This window comes from Gymnogyps californianus, chromosome 1 (assembly GCF_018139145.2).
Source record: "Gymnogyps californianus isolate 813 chromosome 1, ASM1813914v2, whole genome shotgun sequence".
Taxonomy (NCBI): Eukaryota; Metazoa; Chordata; class Aves; order Accipitriformes; family Cathartidae; genus Gymnogyps; species Gymnogyps californianus.
Window position 1 is genome coordinate 1678247 of NC_059471.1, and position 18454 is coordinate 1696700.

General features: G+C 42.4%; 1 protein-coding gene across 1 annotated transcript in view; it reads left to right on the forward strand.

The window, feature by feature from the left end:
* FAM168A (family with sequence similarity 168 member A) overlaps window positions 1–18454 on the forward strand; it is a 214454-nt gene that overhangs the window by 38000 nt on the left and 158000 nt on the right. Inside the window, exon 2 of the mRNA XM_050915401.1 lies at window positions 17985–18134. The gene's annotated coding sequence lies outside the window, so the exon portion shown is untranslated. The remainder of the gene's footprint in view (window positions 1–17984; window positions 18135–18454) is intronic.

The following is an 18454-nucleotide window of genomic DNA, read 5'->3' on the forward strand; positions in this document are numbered from 1 at the left end:
TCCCAAGCCACTAATGTTTTTCTTCTTTATATATTCTGTTCTCTCCATGTCTAAAGATTTGTAGGTTGCCAGAGTGGTACAGGGACCGTTTTGTCACTGCTATGAAAAGAGATGGATGCTGATTATGTTGCTCTGTGGTGGTTTATTCCAAATAACTCATTGTCTTGACAGTAATTCAGTGATCCCAGTTCTCATTACGGTGATGCTTCTTTACCATCGTTCCTCAGGCCACGAGACTGATAGGATTTTCACTTGGTCTTTGGTGTCCCCCTAACATATCACTTGTTCTTACCCAGTTTTCTAGTTTTTGATCTTGTGGTCTTCCCGTGGTGGTTCTCAAGGTCCTGCAAAATCACCGATCTTCACCTGGAAGCCTTGGTATGGAGGAGACTCCATATAAAGAGAGATTCCATATGGACTTCTGACCCAGAAGATTTTTTTTATCCTGTCCAGATAGGAGAATGGTTACCTTGAGCTTTCAAAGTCGTACAGCTCAACTTGAATTGGTAGAAACAAGAAACATTGCCTATGGTTAGAGCTGAGCTCAGATCAGCTGAAGAAAGACTGGTGTCCTTCTGTTAGCTATGGAAAAAGGATCCCAACAAAAAAGAAGAGGGGTAAATGCAAGTTGTGGAATCTGGCTCCCTCTCCTTCATGACACACACTATCGTGAATGCTGCTTGTGATGCTGTTGAGTTTACATGGTCTTTTCCTTTTGTATCCTTGCATCAAGAAGGAGCCAAAGGCTCGGCCTGGGATGCCGTGGCAACTTCAGATTGCAGGCACCCTTTGGCAGGCAGAAACTAACTGAAGCTCAAGGGACCAAAGGTTTCAAGAGCAGGAGACATTGCTGTTGCAGAGAGAGAAGGAAAAACAGTTGCTATTCCAAACTTGTGCTACTTGAGACTTCAGCTTTCAAGGCCACAAGCAGACCTTTTGCCATGTTAAATTATAGAATCAGAATCATTTAGGTTGGAAAAGACCTTTAAGGTCATCGAGTCCAACCATAAGTGTAACACTGCCAAGTCCACCACTAAACCATGTCCCTGAGGGCCACATCTACACGTCTTTTCAATACCTCCAGGAATGGTGACTCAACCACTTCCCTGGGCAGCCTGGTCCAATGCTTGACAACCTTTTTGGTGAAGAAATTTTTCCTAATATCCAATCTAAACCTCCCCTGGCACAACTTGAGGCTGTTTCCTCTCATCCCATCAATTCTGGTGTCATTACACAGGATCATTTTTCTTCCACTAGCTGAGGGGCAAACAATCTCTGTGAGTACCACTTTGACCTCACGAAGTCAGGAGACTCTGAGTTTCAGGGTCTCAGAATAGCTTGCAATTTATCTTCCCTATGCAGTCAATAAGACACTTAAAATTTTTATAACGTGATGCCCTTTTTTGACCCAGCAATGTTGGCCGTGGGAGCTGCTATGTGAAGAGTTCAGTGAGGATGGAGACTCTGTCACCAATGGTTTGTTCCAGTATTTTCACTCGGTTATGGGGCCCCTCTTTGAATTGTTGCCTGAAGATGATACCAGCCATATTAGGCGGGAATGTTATTTTACAAATGTGTGGATGTGTGTATTTATACATCACCACCCAGTGCAAATGGGACTGTTCTTTTTATACGTTGTAATTCATAATGATCTGAGAAATACATCAGAATTAATACAAAATCTCATTGTCCTTTTATAACTTAAAAATGGAGGGTGCTTGACATCTGGAAAGAGCCGTGCCATATTTGTCCTTTTTCATGAAACAATGACATTAATATTTTTCTGGCTTCTGATATTTTTTTAATATGCTTTTCAGGAGGCCTTTTCTTGCTTTAACAGACAAATGCATGATCCACGTGGCTTCTGTTTTCCTGATGTCTTTACTTTTCCTATACTTTCCTTTATATCTCCATCCAAGTGGTTGTTCTCACTCGACTGTTTATATTCCTCTGTATTAAGGAGCACCACTTTTTGTCTTCTTTCCCAGTTGTTGAACATCTCAAGGCACTGGATGCAATCTTCTGCAACAGTGTAAAAGGCATGAGGGTTTAACTTTTTTTCAGGAATCAGCTTTGGTGGACCAACAGTGGCAGTTTTGTGCATGACTCTCTCCCTCTTAATTTTTTGCTCAGTGTGCTGTAGTAAGATGTACTTTGTGTTTGTCTGAATTAAACCCAAAGACAAACTGCAGAAGATACTACGGTGTCTGAACAGCAAAGGTTGATAGAAAATGCGGAAGCCAAAAAGCCTTTCCCTCTGGTTTGAAGGGACGTTAAGTCTGCTTGGAGCATGTGTTGTGAGATATAAAGTGAAATTAAGGACTTGTAATTCTTGCAAGTTCACGGCACTTCTTTTTTTTTTTTCCCCGGAAACGCTGATCTTTATTTTTCACTTTTTATGTACTGTTTAGAAGGTAATGGCTTCCACGGGAGGGACTTGTACATTTGTATGGCTGGCTTTTTATTGCAGTAGGCTTTTAGTAGGTCAAGGAAGCACACATAGGGGGCCTTTAAAGTGGACTATGAAATGATTTTGCTTAGCTTTGTTTTATCACTTCTTCGACAAATGTCTCTCTCTCTCTTCCCTCAGGTTGCAGCTTTCTAAGGCGTGCCAGCAAAAGCAAAACAGTAATGCTCTGCCAGCACTACTAACTTCAAATAAAGCACGGAGCATATTTAATTTGCATTTGTGCAGAGGCGCTTGTTGCAAACACTTCTCTTCTTGCCACAGTACTCGTAATAGTTCCTTGATTGCCTCTGGTAGGGGGATGACCGGCTCTGCGGATGATGGGAGCGCAGTGGATGCAATTTACTTAGATTTAGCAAGTTTTTTTACATCCCTGTAGCCATACTGGGGAGTGGTGCACTACGAGATGGGTGGAAAACTGGTTGCAAAGGTCAGTGGTGTGATGTAACCAGAGGGCTGGTTATGTGTGGCCTCCCTGAGGACTGGTAGTGGGACCAACACTTTTTAACGTCTTTCTCGACAGCTTGGTAGATGGGGTAGGATGCACCTTTTGTAAATCAATGGATGGAGCTGAATCGGGAGTAATGCTTGTTGTGATTGTGGGCAGGACTTCCCATTCAGAAGGACTTTAACAAGGTGGAGACCAGAACTGATGGAAACCCATGAAGCTCAGCAGAGGAGTCCTTCACCTGGGATGGAATAATCCCGTGCAGGAGGCACCCTGGCAGAAGAAGGGCAGTGAAATGCTGGAGAAGCCTCCAAGGTGGTTGCAAGCTGGAATGCGTGATGTTAGAAGAGGTGATGAGCTAGGTCTGTTTAATCTGGAGAAGGTACAGGGGGAGCCTTATGACTGCCATTCTCTTCGTCTGCCCAAAGGGGAGGTTACAGGGAAGATGGTGTGTGCTTCTCAGAGGTGTGTAGTGAGAAGAGGCAACAGACACAAGTTTGATTTAGGTTACACATGAGGGGGAGGAAAAGCAACCCCAAACTCTGAACTATTGCCTGAGGAAACATTGGAATCTCCATTAGAAAGATTTAGATTAGATAGCACATCTGCCAGGAACAGTTCCAGTGTTGTTCTTGCCTTGAAGCTGGGAGTGAGACCATGACTTTTTCTAGTTCTGCTTTTCCCATAACCAGCCTGTTGGACTTCCATGAAGAAAGTCTCACCTTTTTTTCTTATAAAGATCGAAAGGACCCACCAAAAAAACATCCTGAAAATACGTTGCATGCCTGTATTATTTGTGCTTCTAGAACTGGGCATCTTCTTGCAGTGCATCCATATCTTCTCAGAGATGTGCACCAGTGTGTTTCAAGTCCTAGTTTGTTGGACACGCAAGCCTTGGATTCAACTTGAAAATCCTCAGGGAAGTATTTGCTACACATTTTTGCTGCACAGTGAAATACAAATAGCCCTTTCTCACTCCCTCAAGAAACATTAAAGTCTATTTGGAGGAATAAAAGTGCAGTGCAACATTTAGTCATAAACTGAAGATTTCCAACACCGTGTTGACTTAAAGCATATGTTAGTGAAACATGTCTCTGCTTTGCAGACAATTTTTGTACTTATGCTGTGGCAAGCACATTTAAAACAAGCACAGAGAATGTGCTGCCGTGAACAATCCAGCGGTGATGGTAGGGTCATTTAGATGATGTAATAGGTTTTTTTTTTTTTTTTTTCCTAGCTATCAGTATTAAATCAATGATTCATATAAATTATGCCAAAGGGAGTTAATTGTTATTACATGGTATAAAAAGCTGCCAAACTAAGGGCAAAACTCTCATTGCAGTGCATGAAATAAAATGGAGTTATGTTATGATTGCTGAAAGCATAAAATGGCTGAACCTTTCACCCCTACCAAACGGCATGAACTGAAACTGCCGCGATAACGGCGGGAGCGAAGAAATTTTGGAAGCAAAGGTTTGGAGGTTGTGGCGTGTTTGGAGGCTTTGGCACGTTTGGAGGTTCTCCAGAACATGCAACAAAAATTAAATGTGAAATACCCAGCTCAAGGAGAATACTGTACTTCGTTGCCCAGATCTGCAGAGGAATTTAGGAATTTAACTTCATTGGTTCAGTGGGAGTTGAGCTCCTAAATATCTTTGAGGGATTAGACTGTAGTCTGTGTAATATGGTTTATTTCTTATGTCTACAAGAGGGGCACTGCTACCATTCTCTCTTGCAGAAATGTTATAAAGAAAAATACTTCAGGTTGGGTTTTTTTTTTGTGGTCAGATACTGTGAAGATGAGGCTATGTAGGTATCTTAATTAGACAGCTATGGGCAGGGTAATAGCCTTGGCTCAGAATATGTTCTCCAGGCACATTTTCAGGGCTGTTTGAAGATGAATTGTAGCTTCTCTGAGAGAGGGTACAGCAAGGACGCTTGAGCAGAAGATGATAAGCTTTGGTGTTGGCCATTGCATGCTATTGCTTTGGAATATTTCTCACTGTAGTCAGTGGAGAGGAAAAAAAAATCCGTCACATGTTGCTTAATTTCAATAGGCACTTTGCACAAAATCTGACATGGCCCTTTGCCAGGGAAGTTGCATTTTAAACGGAAGAAGCTAATATAATGAGAAGAAAATGTGAGAGTGGAAACACTGGCTATTGTGTAAAGGAGAATGGGTAAAAGATACATTTTTAGGAATTGTTTAGAGGAAAGTCTGGGGGTTTTTGTGCAAGGAAAAGTAGTCTTCAAAGTAGGAGTCAGCATGGCAAAAAACAGGAGCAGGTGGAAAGCGTAGGGTAGAGAGGGGGTCTAGGGTGGGACAGAGGAGGACAACTGGAGTGGAGATGGCATGGCAGAGCTGCTGAGAGCAGCCTGGAGTAATTTGGAATGAGTACCTGTATTGATTAGAGTTAATGTGGAAGTTCAAGAGTACCATGACGCACTAGAAACTTAGGAAATGGCATTACTGAAAATGGGGAAACTCCACACTCTGTAGTTACTAGATAATTAATAATGGATAATTTCTGGCCTGCTTAGTGACCTGACCTGATTGCAAGAAACGAAATGTGTGGGGTAAGGATTAGAGTGCTATTAGGCATGCTCTTTGGTGTGATCGGCCTGTAGTGGAACAGTAAATGATTAAAGTCCTTTGCAAAAGCTGTTACAGAGCTGGAAGAAAGCTTTTTATTTTTCTCTAATATTATCAAGAATTTTTTTATCCATCCGCAGTATTCAAGAAGGTGAAGTACTGGGGGGAAGGGGATCCCCTATGATCTCTTCAAGAACTGGTGGATATTGCTCTAAATTTTGGCCAGCTTTTTCACTGGCATTGCTACTGTAATATCTGTGTCTCTCTGCATGGCAAAGGGAATCAAGTGAAGAAAAATTAATTCTGTGGTGACAGAAATAGCTAATGATTTCCAAAGGAAGGAGAGATTGGGACTGCTTTAAACAAGTGCTTAATAGGCCCTAGTGAAAGAAATGTTGACTTAACTCATTTTTAATTGCTGTTAAGCTTATTTAAAAGTGAAGTTGTTATTGAAAAGATAAGTAATTAAAGTCCTTGAAAAATGGTGGTGAACTTTGGAAGCGCCTTTATGGAAAAGCAGTTACCCACCTTAAAATTATTTTTATTGCTACCTAATCTATATGAATAGCTCAATTACTTGATTAAGTGTAGTTCAGTGCAGGGATGCTGCTCAGATATGTCAACATGTGTATGCTTTGGGTATAACGGAAGACAAAAGATCTGATACATAGTCAATTGTTGCTTTAGGAAACTTTATGGATAAGTAAACAAAAAATCACTTTTGTGACTCACTTTTTTGACCAGAACTCGTTCTCCCAAGACATACGGGACAGCAGAACGGGTTGTAGTTTCTAGAGGCAAAAGGATTGCTAGCAAAATCATTTGGTCAAGAAAGAGCTTATACTGGTAAACCAATGATTTCATCAATGTAGCTTAGCTGTTTTTTCACATGGAAATAACTACAGCAAGAAGTCTCTTTGTCAATACAACAATCTGCAAATTGATTTTGTTGTCATGTTTTTGTTGTCATGAGGACAGCGGAGAAAAGATCACAGCTCTGCCTTGTGTAGCTACATTAGCAAAACATCATGAAGAGATTCTTAACCTGTAATTTTGTTTTGGAATTTGACTACAAGCCAGTAGTTGGCTTTACAGGACAGGACAAAGGATGGATAAAACCATCAGAAGTGGTGAGAGAAGTGTGTGCAGGTCTTGTGCTATTGTTTTATCTCACTGTCCCTAAATATAGTATTCCACTTGACAAATAAATGTCTTGTTTTGGAAAGCTTGTCTTTTGTTTCTGGAAACATCTGCTTTTCTCCCAAGAGACAAGCCTCCGCTGGGAGATTTCATCCAACATCCTTCGGGCATGTTAAAGAAGCATCAGTGAAAAGCAGATTCTAAAACCCAAACCTCATAGTAAGTGTTTTGGGCACTTTCTTTTAGTAAATTTGTGCCATAGTCCCTTTTACTAAAAAGAGTATGTTCTCCGAAAGACTTTATGAAGCATGGTAGGTGTTAGCCCACCATGGGTTTATGGCTGATGATTCAAATGGGAAGATACTGAATGTGACTGTATTTGTTCCCCTGCTCTCAAAAAGGCCACAGGAGTAAGAATGCAGTTGGAGGTGGCAGTAGGTGAAAACCTAAGCCTAAAGCTTTTTGTGAAAAAATTCAACAGAAGTGCTTCCTGTGGCTTTCTAAAGCCTTCCCAGTGCCTGGCTGAGATAAAGACTTGAGGCGTAATGAGGTGGTTGAGGTTTTAGGTGGGAGAGAGATGTGATGCTGACAGTTTGGGATGACAAATGAAACATCTACTGAGAGTGGTACTTGTACCAGCTCCTGAGCCAAGGGTTTGCCCAGCCTCCCTGCCTAAGGCTGGATGACGCTTAAGGCCAAAAGCTTCCTTTTGCCTTCTAACCAGAAGTTACAGGCCTCTCTCTTGGGGTTTTTTTTCCCAGTTATTCTTGTTTTGGGGAGCCATGACCCGTGGTTTATTAGAATATATTTTGTGTGAGGTTGCCATTGAAGATCATTCAAACACACATTACCTTTTGTCCGTATGTGTTATTTAGTAGCTTCCAGAGGACCTAACTGAGTCTCTGTCCAGCTGCACTCAGACCTTTAAGATCTCAACAACTTCATTGGTTTTTTTAATGCATCAGTCTATAGATGGAGAGCAGTTGTAAGGATATTTGGGTGGCTTGGCTGGAAATATTGCATTTTTCAAGGGTAAATCAAAGGTTAACATTTAACGTTAGGGCCTCCAGTTTTTCATAAACTCTTGGCAATGATCTCTTAATATTTAGAGATTTGATAGATGATGATTTTCCACTTTGGAAGTTGCATGTTTGAAATGATGGTAAACAATGTTTAATGTGCTAGAGGATGAACTCTGCCCTTTGAAATCCTGGAGGATTGTGCAAATAAGAAATAACCTATTTGTTTCACCATCTGCTGCTTTAATACTAATTTAATAAATAAGAAAGTTAAAATCTATGTTCATAGAACCATAGAATAATTTAACTGGGACAGGTGTTCTGGAGAGCATCTAATCCAACCTCTTGCTCAAAGCAAGGGGCTAATTTTTTGATGCTAGCTTGAAAGTTAGGTGAGGTTGCTCAGGGCTTTGAGTTGGGGCGACTTCCAAGGATGGAGATTGCACCTCCTCTCTGGGCACCCCTTCCACTGCTGTTTAACTGCCAATATTGAACTTGTTTCTACTTTACACCCAGCTGGAATTCTCCTTGCTGGCACTTGGTCCTCTTGCCTCACTGTGCATCTCTAAGAGTCTGGCTCCATCTTCTCTGTAGGTACTTGCAGGCATCAAGAAGGACCCGCAAAACCTTACCTTCTCCAAGCTGAACAAACCTACCTCCTGCAGCCTTTCCTTATGTGCTTTGGCCACCTGACCCTCTCGATGGCCCTCCGTTGGACTCTCTCTTGTATTGGAGAGCCCAGTATTGCTGGTTTCCAAGAGCTAGTATTTCAGATGAAACTTCAGAAGTACCAAATCAAGGGGAATAATAACTTCCCATGCCAGTAAAACCCAGGATGTGGCTGGCCTTCACTGTTGCAAGGGCATGCTGACTCACAGGCCAGTTCTTGTCTGCCAGGAGCCCAGGTCCTTTCCTGCAGAGCTGCTCCCCACCGCATGCTCTTGCATGGGATTACTCCATCCCAGGTGCAGGACTCTGCAATTGCCGTTGCTGAACCTCCATGAGTTTCCCATTAGCTTATTTCTCCAGCGTAACAAGATCTCTCCAGACGTTAATGATTCCTCTAGTTTATCAGCCACTCGCCTTAATTTGATATGCTTTGTAAACTTGCTAAAAATATTTTCTATCCTGTCTACAAAGTTGTTGAGAAAGCTGTTAAAAAGTATTGGTCCCATGATCAGCCCTGAGGGATGCCACACGCCACCAGCTGAACTTTGAGCCGTGGACAATCTCCTTTTCAGTCTGACAGGCCAGCAAATCTTACATGCACCTTGTAGCCAAATTGGGGAGCTATGAAGGGAGCGGGTAGATTACAAGGATATAATGGTGGGAGATCACGTGGAAATGGTGGGAGACCATGTGGAAAACCTTGCTATAGTTGAGGTAAGTGCCACCCACTGCACTCTCATCGTACACAGAGCTGGTCATCCCCCTGCCAGAGGCAATCAGGGTGTGATTGCCATCATCCTTCAAATTTGATATCGAAAGGCCTTGCACTGATATTGGCCACCTTCTTCAGCATCCTCGGATGTGTCCTGTCTGGTCCTGGGGACTTCTGTGTCCCCACCTTATATAATTGGTCCTTAATTTAGTCCTCTATCCTCTATTGAGGGTAGCACCTGTCTCCCCAAACTCTGCTACTAGGCAGCGTATTGAGCCTAATATTCTGATAGAGTTTGGAGATTTAAGAAAAACCTTTCTTAAAAGATGGACTGTATAAATTGAAGTAGATTAATAAACTAGACTAGAACATAATGCCATTTGCTGTTGTAAACATAATGAAGTTAAAATCAAGAATGAGTGCATTTGTCTCTGGTGTGTATTTTTCTGGATTACAAAATGCAGCAGATGTGGTATATAGCAACAGTTCTTTGTAAACCGGCATGTTTGAAAGACTGGCCTTATAAGAATTAGTCTTTTAAAAATAGATATAAATATAAAAGCAAAACAGATCTCACTCTGTTTGTTTAAGTCTCTCTTATCTGCTGATGTGAGTTCAGATTAGAGTGGCTGACTTAAATATCTTGAATCCACCCATCCTGCCACCGTGTCGGCTCCCAGCTCTGCACCTGAATCCTCTCTGGCGCTGAAATCCAGAGCTCAACAGCAGCAGGGAGCTGAGCTGGCCAGGCAAAACGCTGCTGATATTTCAGTAGCAGTTGTCCTTTTCCCGATCTTTGGCTCTAAAAGCAACCCCTCCAGTTTTCCAGTGGATTAGACTTTTTTTTTTTTAAATCGGTAGCTGGTAAGTAAAAATGGGGATGGGATTTGCTGCTTTTCCTAATCTCATTCTGCCCTTATAGCCTTGATACGTCATCCTTCAAGCAGGAAAGTAATTCTAACAATATAGTGGAAGAAATGATGTAAAAGGGAGGTGTGGCCAGGGGTGATAGTCAGCAGATGAATACCGACGTTAGTCACTTGTCTGTCTTGCAAGCCGAGACAACAGGATGTTCCTGGAGGAAGGATGGTTCCCAACTTTGCCAGTTTTAATGACTTCCGCACTTTTCTTACATCTCTAGTTCACACTTATATCCTGTATGTATTTAAAAAATAGGTGGCTCTGTGTGATATTTAATACTCTTGACTTTAAAGAACCCTTTAATTTTAGAAACTCGTTGCATGCCTTGAGATGTTGAGTCGTTGTCTATCTTGACGTTGAGTTTTCATGGATGTGCATGACGTTGCTAGTGAAGCACGTGTGCGTGCTCCCGTGCTGGCTGGGGAGTTTGCTGCTTCCAGTCCCTTTTCACCCTCGTCCCCCCAAAACTCTCTCTCCCCTCCAGACTGGCCAAAGTCATCGCTGGTGATCCCCAACCTGCTTCCACCAGCTGAACAGAACAAGTGTCAGGGATGGGTCTTAGCTTGCCCAGCTCTTGGCAGGAGCAAGCTCAGGAGATGCAAGCAGTCCCGGTAGCCTTTCTCTCCTGACCGTCACCAACACACTGCGGCGTTTGGGGAGACCAGGAGTGAATTTCTGCTTGTGCTGTCCTTTTCGCTCGGTGCAAATTCTCTTGGCTGCATCTTGTATTTTCTTCCTTCGGGGTGAAGCATTTTTCTTGGGAGTTTTCACTCCTCCTCTGCTGCCTGTTCCCATTGCTGGGCTCCCTTAACTGTGCTGGTACAACTATCTGAGGGGCCATATGGCGAACCAGATCAGTGAACAGCAAAAAAGGTTATTTTTAACCCAGATCAGTTCACTAATCTGGTTCACTGTACAGCTCCGTAGCAGTCATGTTGGTACAAAGGCAACTGGCAATTTTTGAGGGGAGGAAAGACGGGAAGGCGCTTCCAGCCAGTAATGTCCCTGTGGTTTCCTGCCATGTTTTCTGCCTTCCAGAATTATTTCTTTCCATGCCTTTATTTCCTGCTAGGTATTTTCACAGATGTTTCAGCTTCCAATTCCTCCAGGTGGATCTCATCTGATTTTTTTTTTTTTGCCAATACCTCTGGTTTCTCAGAGTTTGTTTTTGTTTTTTTTTTTTTTTTTAGTGTGCCCTGAGAAGAACTGAACTCGGCTCCGTTCTGGATAATCTGTGTATATTCATTAACATTTTGCCCTATTCTTCTTTAGTTTAGATACTAAATGCGTTAGGGTCTATGACAAATGTCTCTGGTATCCTCTCTGTGGTATCTCCTTGCTCCCAACTCAATACCACACCCTTTATTATTGCCTTTAAGTTATAGTCCTTTAATTATATTCACTGTGGGAGTAAAGGTGTCTGAATTAACTTTCAGAATGAAACACTGTCAGTGCTTTTCCTAATGTCTGAATAGATTGTCTGTCATGTTCTCATTAATCCCTCTTTTGTAATGCTGTGAAGGCTTGTGTTAGAGTGTTTTTCTTAGAGTTTATTTTTTTTCAATAGAGGTAAAGGTCAAACTGAGGCTGCTATCGCTAAAAGGTTTATTTTTATTTTTAAGATGATGGCTGCATATAATTTTTTAGTACTGAAACTTTCCGAAGGTTGAGTATTGTCAGTAGTGCAGTAACTCATTTCCTTCAATTAACACTAATCTTAGATAATTAAATTGTTTTCTTTTGATTACAAAGTCGTCTGTGACTTAGAAACCTCCAAGTGTCTTATAATTTATAAATTGCACAAGGGAGCATAACTAATCCAGAATCAATACTTGAACAATTAGTTTTGAAAAATTGAAGAAAACAGGAGGTGAGTAACTTCAACATCTACTTTTGAAGAATTTTTCCTGCTGGAATTAGAAATGTGTTTGTTTTAAGGACAAGCCTGATGTACAAGGCTACACACGCTCAATGTCAGCCCTCCCTGCTGCCCCAAGGGACGTTTATTCTCTAATCTCAGTCAATTTAATTTTATTTATTGGAGCCCAGAAGATTGCTTTCCATTTTGCTGGGTTTGGATACGCAGAGGGTTAAACACAAAACATTGTGGAACAGGATTTAAAGGAAGGTGCCTGGCTCCAGTCAAGCATCATTAGACCTTGTCCGGTTGGATTTTAGCTGCTAATGTTTTTCTCTTCCTTCAAAAATCCCAGTCTCGGTGAATGTCCTGATGGATGGCTGTGCAATTCAAGGGACTCAAGCGGTACGGAAGGTTTTTGAGACGGAAAATTGGCTCATGAGGAAAGTTTTGCAGTGCTGTCCAACTGAATAAAGTTATTTTCTCAGTGGAGAATGCTGTATTTTTACTCTCCAGCATGTCAGACGCTTAGTGAATGTTTTTATCTTCATTTGATAAGTAGTTGTGGAGTGTATTTTTAAATGAATTATGCTAACACTATTTTATCATAACAATCTGCAATCTACCAAGGCAGGTTTTTTAATCACCACATTCTAATTAATTCTTAATCTATTTTATAATCTGTGTACCCAGCTCCTACCGCTGCAGTCCAGTTTTACAGAAAGAAGAACAAAAGGATAAAAAAGGGGAATTAAAGAAGAATAATTGTATTAAGATCATCATAATGGTGTAGGTACTAAAACAAAAGCAGCAAACTAAGTTTTGGTCATAGGAGGGGAGGATAGAATTAAAATGAAAAATATTGTTTCGCTGCTTGAAATACCACATGTAGTTGATGAAGATATTACAGAACAAGTTTTCGTACTAAAGAGCTGCAGTGATCTTATAAGGAAATGTTACGGGATTTAAACTTTTTCACACCAAGAAGAAAGTGGGAGGGGAGGGAGGACGTCATTATGGAGTAGGCTGGAGGAACCCTGTTAGGTTTCTTTGCTCAACTTGGTAGAGGTAAATTGCTTTAAAGGCTAGAGCATGTAATCTAATAATTAGGAAATTAGAAGTTAATGGGAAACTTGTGCAAAATGTATTCTACGTGAATTAATGAATTTATTCAGCAAGTTGGGGCAACTTTGGCTCTAGAAAAGAAGGAGTTGACAAGGGTTGGTAGTAAGTCAAAAGTAGTAAGCAGGAGCTGGAAGAGTCTTTGACTCTCAACTGAGATGGTTTTCCACTTGCAGTTGCAAAAATCTGGTGTTCAAGCAAAGAAGGCAAAAATCTGTGAGGACTGAAGAGAGAAGGTATAGCAACATTCCGTATCTCTCAAAAAACAAGCACCTCCCAACTTGATAAGGCATCCAAGCACCTTCTTCATACATCTCAGCTGTTTGTGGCTGGCAGTGCCGCTGCTCGTAGAGGGGGATGCCTGGTGGGTGAGTGGATGACGGTTCCAGCATCTCTTCCAGACCCTCTAATATCCAGATCATAACTTTAAAATAAAAAGAGCAATGATACTTGCCAAGCATGAAAGACTTTTCTAGCTAGTGAATATTTCTCCTTTTTTTCTTTCCATATTTAATTTTAGGAAAAACTGTAATTTTTTCAGGCAATCCTACCTATGGTAACGTTGTCAGCTCAATAACCGGGGGAGCTGGTGCTCTACCTTTAGTAAAGAAGGTGGATTCCAGCTTTCCATCGGTGTTTGCCTTGCTTGAGCTTGCCGGTGTGAGATCAGCATTTAGCTTCCCGTGGTACCAAGGGATGATGGCGATACCTCCGTCAGCTCTGCAACTGAGCCTGCAAGAGACCGCCGGGGTGGCAGGAGGGGGAAAAGGCACCCTGCCTCTCGCGGGGAAGGCAGGGTTGTTTTTTCTGTATTCTTGAAGTCTTCGTTCCCCGCTCCCTTTTCTTTCTCGGTTCTTTTAATAGGTGGAGCAATGAACCTGGTTTAGACTTAGAGACAACCAGGAAAAAAAGAATATTAACACTGAAGAGGAGATCCCTCTTCTTCCCTAATGCTCTTCCCCAAGGAAGCAGTAATAATATTTACTTGATAGGGACTCGTGTGCTGGATAACTGTTCCTGTGGACTTCTAGATGCTTCACATGAAAGCTCCAGCTAGCTCTTCAGGGAGTGGCACATAGTTTCTTCAGGTGTGTACTGAAGGACTTTTAACACATTGCCCAGAATTTTTAGGTTGGTTATTAAAAATGCCATGTTACAATTTAGATGTCCACCCTAGATACGTTGTATGCCTGATAGTCTTCAGCACTAAAATGAGTTTATTCCCTTTGCTTGCTTTTTTTTGTTGTTAATCTACCAAGAGGCAAGCTTTTCTCTTCCCTTTCTACCTGCTCCTGTCCTGCATGGAGGTGACTTCTGCAGATTTATTCAGCTTTCCGCAAGAGGCTGAGGTTTTTCCAGCTGCTGCTCCTCTCCCGCTGGTTTCAGAGAAGCAAGGTGTGCTGGTAGAGCTGCACCGGCGTGCTAAATGGCGGGGCTTTGATGGCATTGTGGGGTTAATCCGAGATCACGCTCTTGATGAACGTGGTCATGCCAGCAGAACTTCCCAGTGTTGTGCTATTTCCCTAAATTTTCTAAATTAATACCTCCTCACGTGTCATGTTTTCCCTCTTTAAAATATATTTTGTTTTTCTCATTCTCTAATGAATGTCTTCATACTTTTACTTGAAGGCCTTGATTGGGACTTACTGCATTTCTGCAAATATGTCTAAATTTTGCGTGTGTATGGCATTGCTGTGGTTAGAGAACGTGGCAGTCCAGGACTCCAGCTGAAGAGGGGTAGGAGATGGGGATATGGCACGAAGCAAGAGAGCACAGTGACACAGCTTCCCTTACATTTACGTCTTGCACCTTCTCATGCACTGAAGTTAAGAGAAAGCTCCATGTGAAACTGGATTTCTTTTGTGTTCCTACTCATTTGAATGATTTCTCTTAAATTCTGCCCATTTACGGCTGTTTTTTGAATGGTGACTGAGGGCAGTGATGTGTGTGTGTAGGCAGTTGGATAACCTCCGTCTCCATGCAGCTCATCACAACTTCTCTCTCCAGTAGCAGCATCCAGTTATTATGAACCTAATCGTTTTGACTTCTGGTCAAGAAAAAACAGAAAAGGGGCCAACCCCCCCCCCAAAAGGGTGATTCTACTGAGTGTCTGTGTGGCAGCACAATACAAGAAGGTATTGATGCTGTTGCAGCTAAAGAAAGATCCCACCGACAAGGTTAATGGGAGGCGGGTACAGTACTTCTCTCTGTCTCTTTAGCAGCTAGAGAACGAACAAAAAGGTGAACTTTCTGATAATCCCCCGGCATTAAAGGTTGCTGCGATACTGTCCTCCTGCTAAATTGAGGTGGTGCCTGGAAACCCTCGTGTATTCAGCACACGCAGTGGTGTTGGACACGTACGGGGAACCTTTAGTATTTGCTAAGCAGAGCTTAATGACTTCCTTGGCCGTACAAGTGTAAAGATGTAAAAATGTGCCAAAACTTGGACTTGAAGCAAATTTAGCTATTAAGCCAGCTCTACTAAATGAAATAGTGTCGTGGTTTAACCCCAGCCAGCAACTAAGCACCATGCAGCTGCTTGCTCACTCCTCCCCGCTCCCAGTGGGATGGGGAGGAGAATCGGAAAAAAAAAAGTGAGAAAACTCATGGATTGAGATAAAGACAGTTTGATAAGTAAAGCAAAGGCCGCGCGCGCAAGCAAAGCAAAACAAGGAATCCATTCACTCCTTCCCATCGGCAGGCAGGTGTTCAGCCATCGCCAGGACAGCAGGGCTCCATCACGCGTAACGGTGACTTGGGAAGACAAACGCCATCACTCCCAATGTCCCCCCCCCTTCCTCCTTCTTCCTCCAGCTTTATATGCTGAGCATGACGTCCTATGGTATGGAATATCCCTTGGGTCAGTTGGGGTCAGCTCTCCCGGCTGTGTCCCCTCCCAACTCCTCGTGCACCCCCAGCCTCCTCGCTGGTGGGGTGAGGAGCAGCAAAGGCCTTGACTCTATGTAAGCGCTGCTCAGCAGTAACTAAAACATCCCTGAATTATCGACACTGTTTTCAGCACAAATCCAAAACACAGCCCCATACCAGCTACTATGAAGAAAATTAACTCTATCCCAGACAAAACCAGCACAAATAGTAACGGCAAAGGCATCGAGATTCGAGGTGTAAAAGCAGTGGAAAGAAGGATCGTTGATCCCATGGTTGATGCTGAGCCTGGTGTAGCCGGCAAGGCGTGCTTTTCGTAAAATTGCTAAAGGGTGGAGGAAGACTTGGGGGAGGTGGTTTTCTCCCCCATTTGCTTGGACCCAGATTATTTTCTGCTTCTTTCTTGCCACAAAAGGAGTCATTTGTTTAATTTTACAAAATGTTACTGAAGCTGTTGGAACTGAAACTGCAGCCCACGTCGTCTTGATAAATGACTGTGTGTATTCCTGGAAGGAAGTTAAAACGGGGCTGTGTTATATTTGGTACCTCCCGAAGCACTGAGGCTACTTTGAGTACAGAATGTGCTCAAAGAGAGACTAATTTGCCACTGCAGAGCTTGATGTGATGAGATTTGTCAAGTCGTCGTTTCTGCTGGAATTCACTTACGCTTTCCTCTCTCTCCTCAAGATGTTTGCTTATATATTTTAGAGTTGTTATGTCTTTAAACTGGGGGACCGTAAAGGCAAGTCAAAAAGCCTAAAACAGGATTAAATTCCAAGCAATGAATATGCTTATTATAAGGTGGAAATACAGAAGTCAAGCACCCGTACAACAGGTGGAAATGTTACTGAGCCGTTTCCCTGAATGTGCTCACACTCTCGGTAGCAACAGCGTTGGGATTATCTGGATGTTTGAGCATCAGCAGGGTGGGTTTTGACTTCTCTCTAAGGATGCCATCTTGGATGGTATGGTGGTGGCTTCCTGCAGTAGGCGATTCCGGGAACTTCAGTAAAAATGAAGATTTATCTTTTTTTTTTTTTTCCTGTTCATTTCCGATTTCATGCTGTTTCCTTTGCTGGGCTTGAAGGGCCTCTTCGTGTAACACTGCAGGGAAAGGTGGGATGGATTGGCACTCCCAGAGAAACTCTCAGTTGGTTTACTGGCTTCGACATTTTCTGCGTCCTGTTTTCTCCCTGAGAGTGTTTTTTGAGTGAATGTAAACTAATACCGGATCAGTGGTTAGAAGCAATGAAAAAATATTTAATGTAAACCTTTTGGTACTTGGTTGATTAAAATAAACAGCTGTTATAAGGAGCACTGGTCCTGATTTGTGAACAGTAGGTTTTCTGTTCTTCTCTGTAATGTATAAAGCATGTGGAGCTGCTTGAGCTTTTTTTGTGTGCTGTACTTTATTTTGAGGTATTTTGTTTTCAGTTCTCTGAGCTTTTGTGTCAGCTGGGAAGGGAGGGCGTAGGAGTAACGTGTAAAACTTTGTTTGGCCTTTTTAGTCCCAAATCCTGACAAATAGCTGGTTAACAAGTATTTAAATGAAAACTTGAACTTTGTTTTCTCCCTTCTGAAAGCTGAGAAGATCCTAGTTCTGATTTCATCTGCTCCTGATGCTGTTTGTTTCTAGTTCATATGCAATTCTTGAGCAGAGCGTAGGCAAAGCATAGTTGATGTAGACTTTGTGCAAGACGCGCCATGTGAGTCTTCCACCCAGAGTCATTGAGCTGTAGCGTATAGCTGCAGAAAGATTTTGTGTCTTGATTTGAAGGTGCAGATGTTGAATTTTTGCTGTCTTTCTCCCTATACCTGTGCTGATGGAAAAATGTATCCTTGGTATTTTTAGGGGAAGGCAAATCGAGATATTTATTTGTAGGAGAGGTGCAGTAAATATGCTTATCTATTTGTTTAACGACAGCAGGTAGGAAGCCTGAGGGGCAGACCATTCACAGCACGCTGTCTTTTTTGCAACTGCTGGTCTTGTAGCCGGCTCCCATATCCCTTCCTTCTCCTCCTCTTATCCTGCATCTCCATCGCTCCTCCTTTTTTGACCGCATTTCTTAGATATACCCATTCCTCCTTTTGCTCCAGTGCAGATAAAGACCACTCTTTGCTAGAAAGAGCCGTGTTTTCTGTCCGACAGGTTTGCCCGCGGAGCCTCACGGGTCTCTCTCTTTCTCTCTGTTGGTTGCTGCTGCAGAGCTGTGGAATGCTGTGAAGACTCACTGCCCTGCAGCCGTAGGCAGACTCCTCTCCGGATTGTCTCCATCCGAAGGAAGCTCGTATCCAAGAGGTATCAATTCATGTTTTATGTGTGCCCTTCAGTTGTAGCGCTTGAGTTTAGATAGTCCTCCAAAAACCTTTTTCCCTACTCCCTCCACAGACAGAAAAGCTTTGGATGCCACGGAGGTTGCAAATGTTGATTAACAAGTGTTGGTGTTTGGTATGGGTTGGACCCTTGTTTATATTAAATGAACTTTGGTCCAGAATCACATTACATTTTAAACTAAGCAAGTAATTTCTGGTCAAGAAATGCATGAGCTGAAACTCCAGCAACGCTGTATGTCTGGTGTATTTTATTGTGTTGATTTTTAAAGTTAATAAACCTGAAGT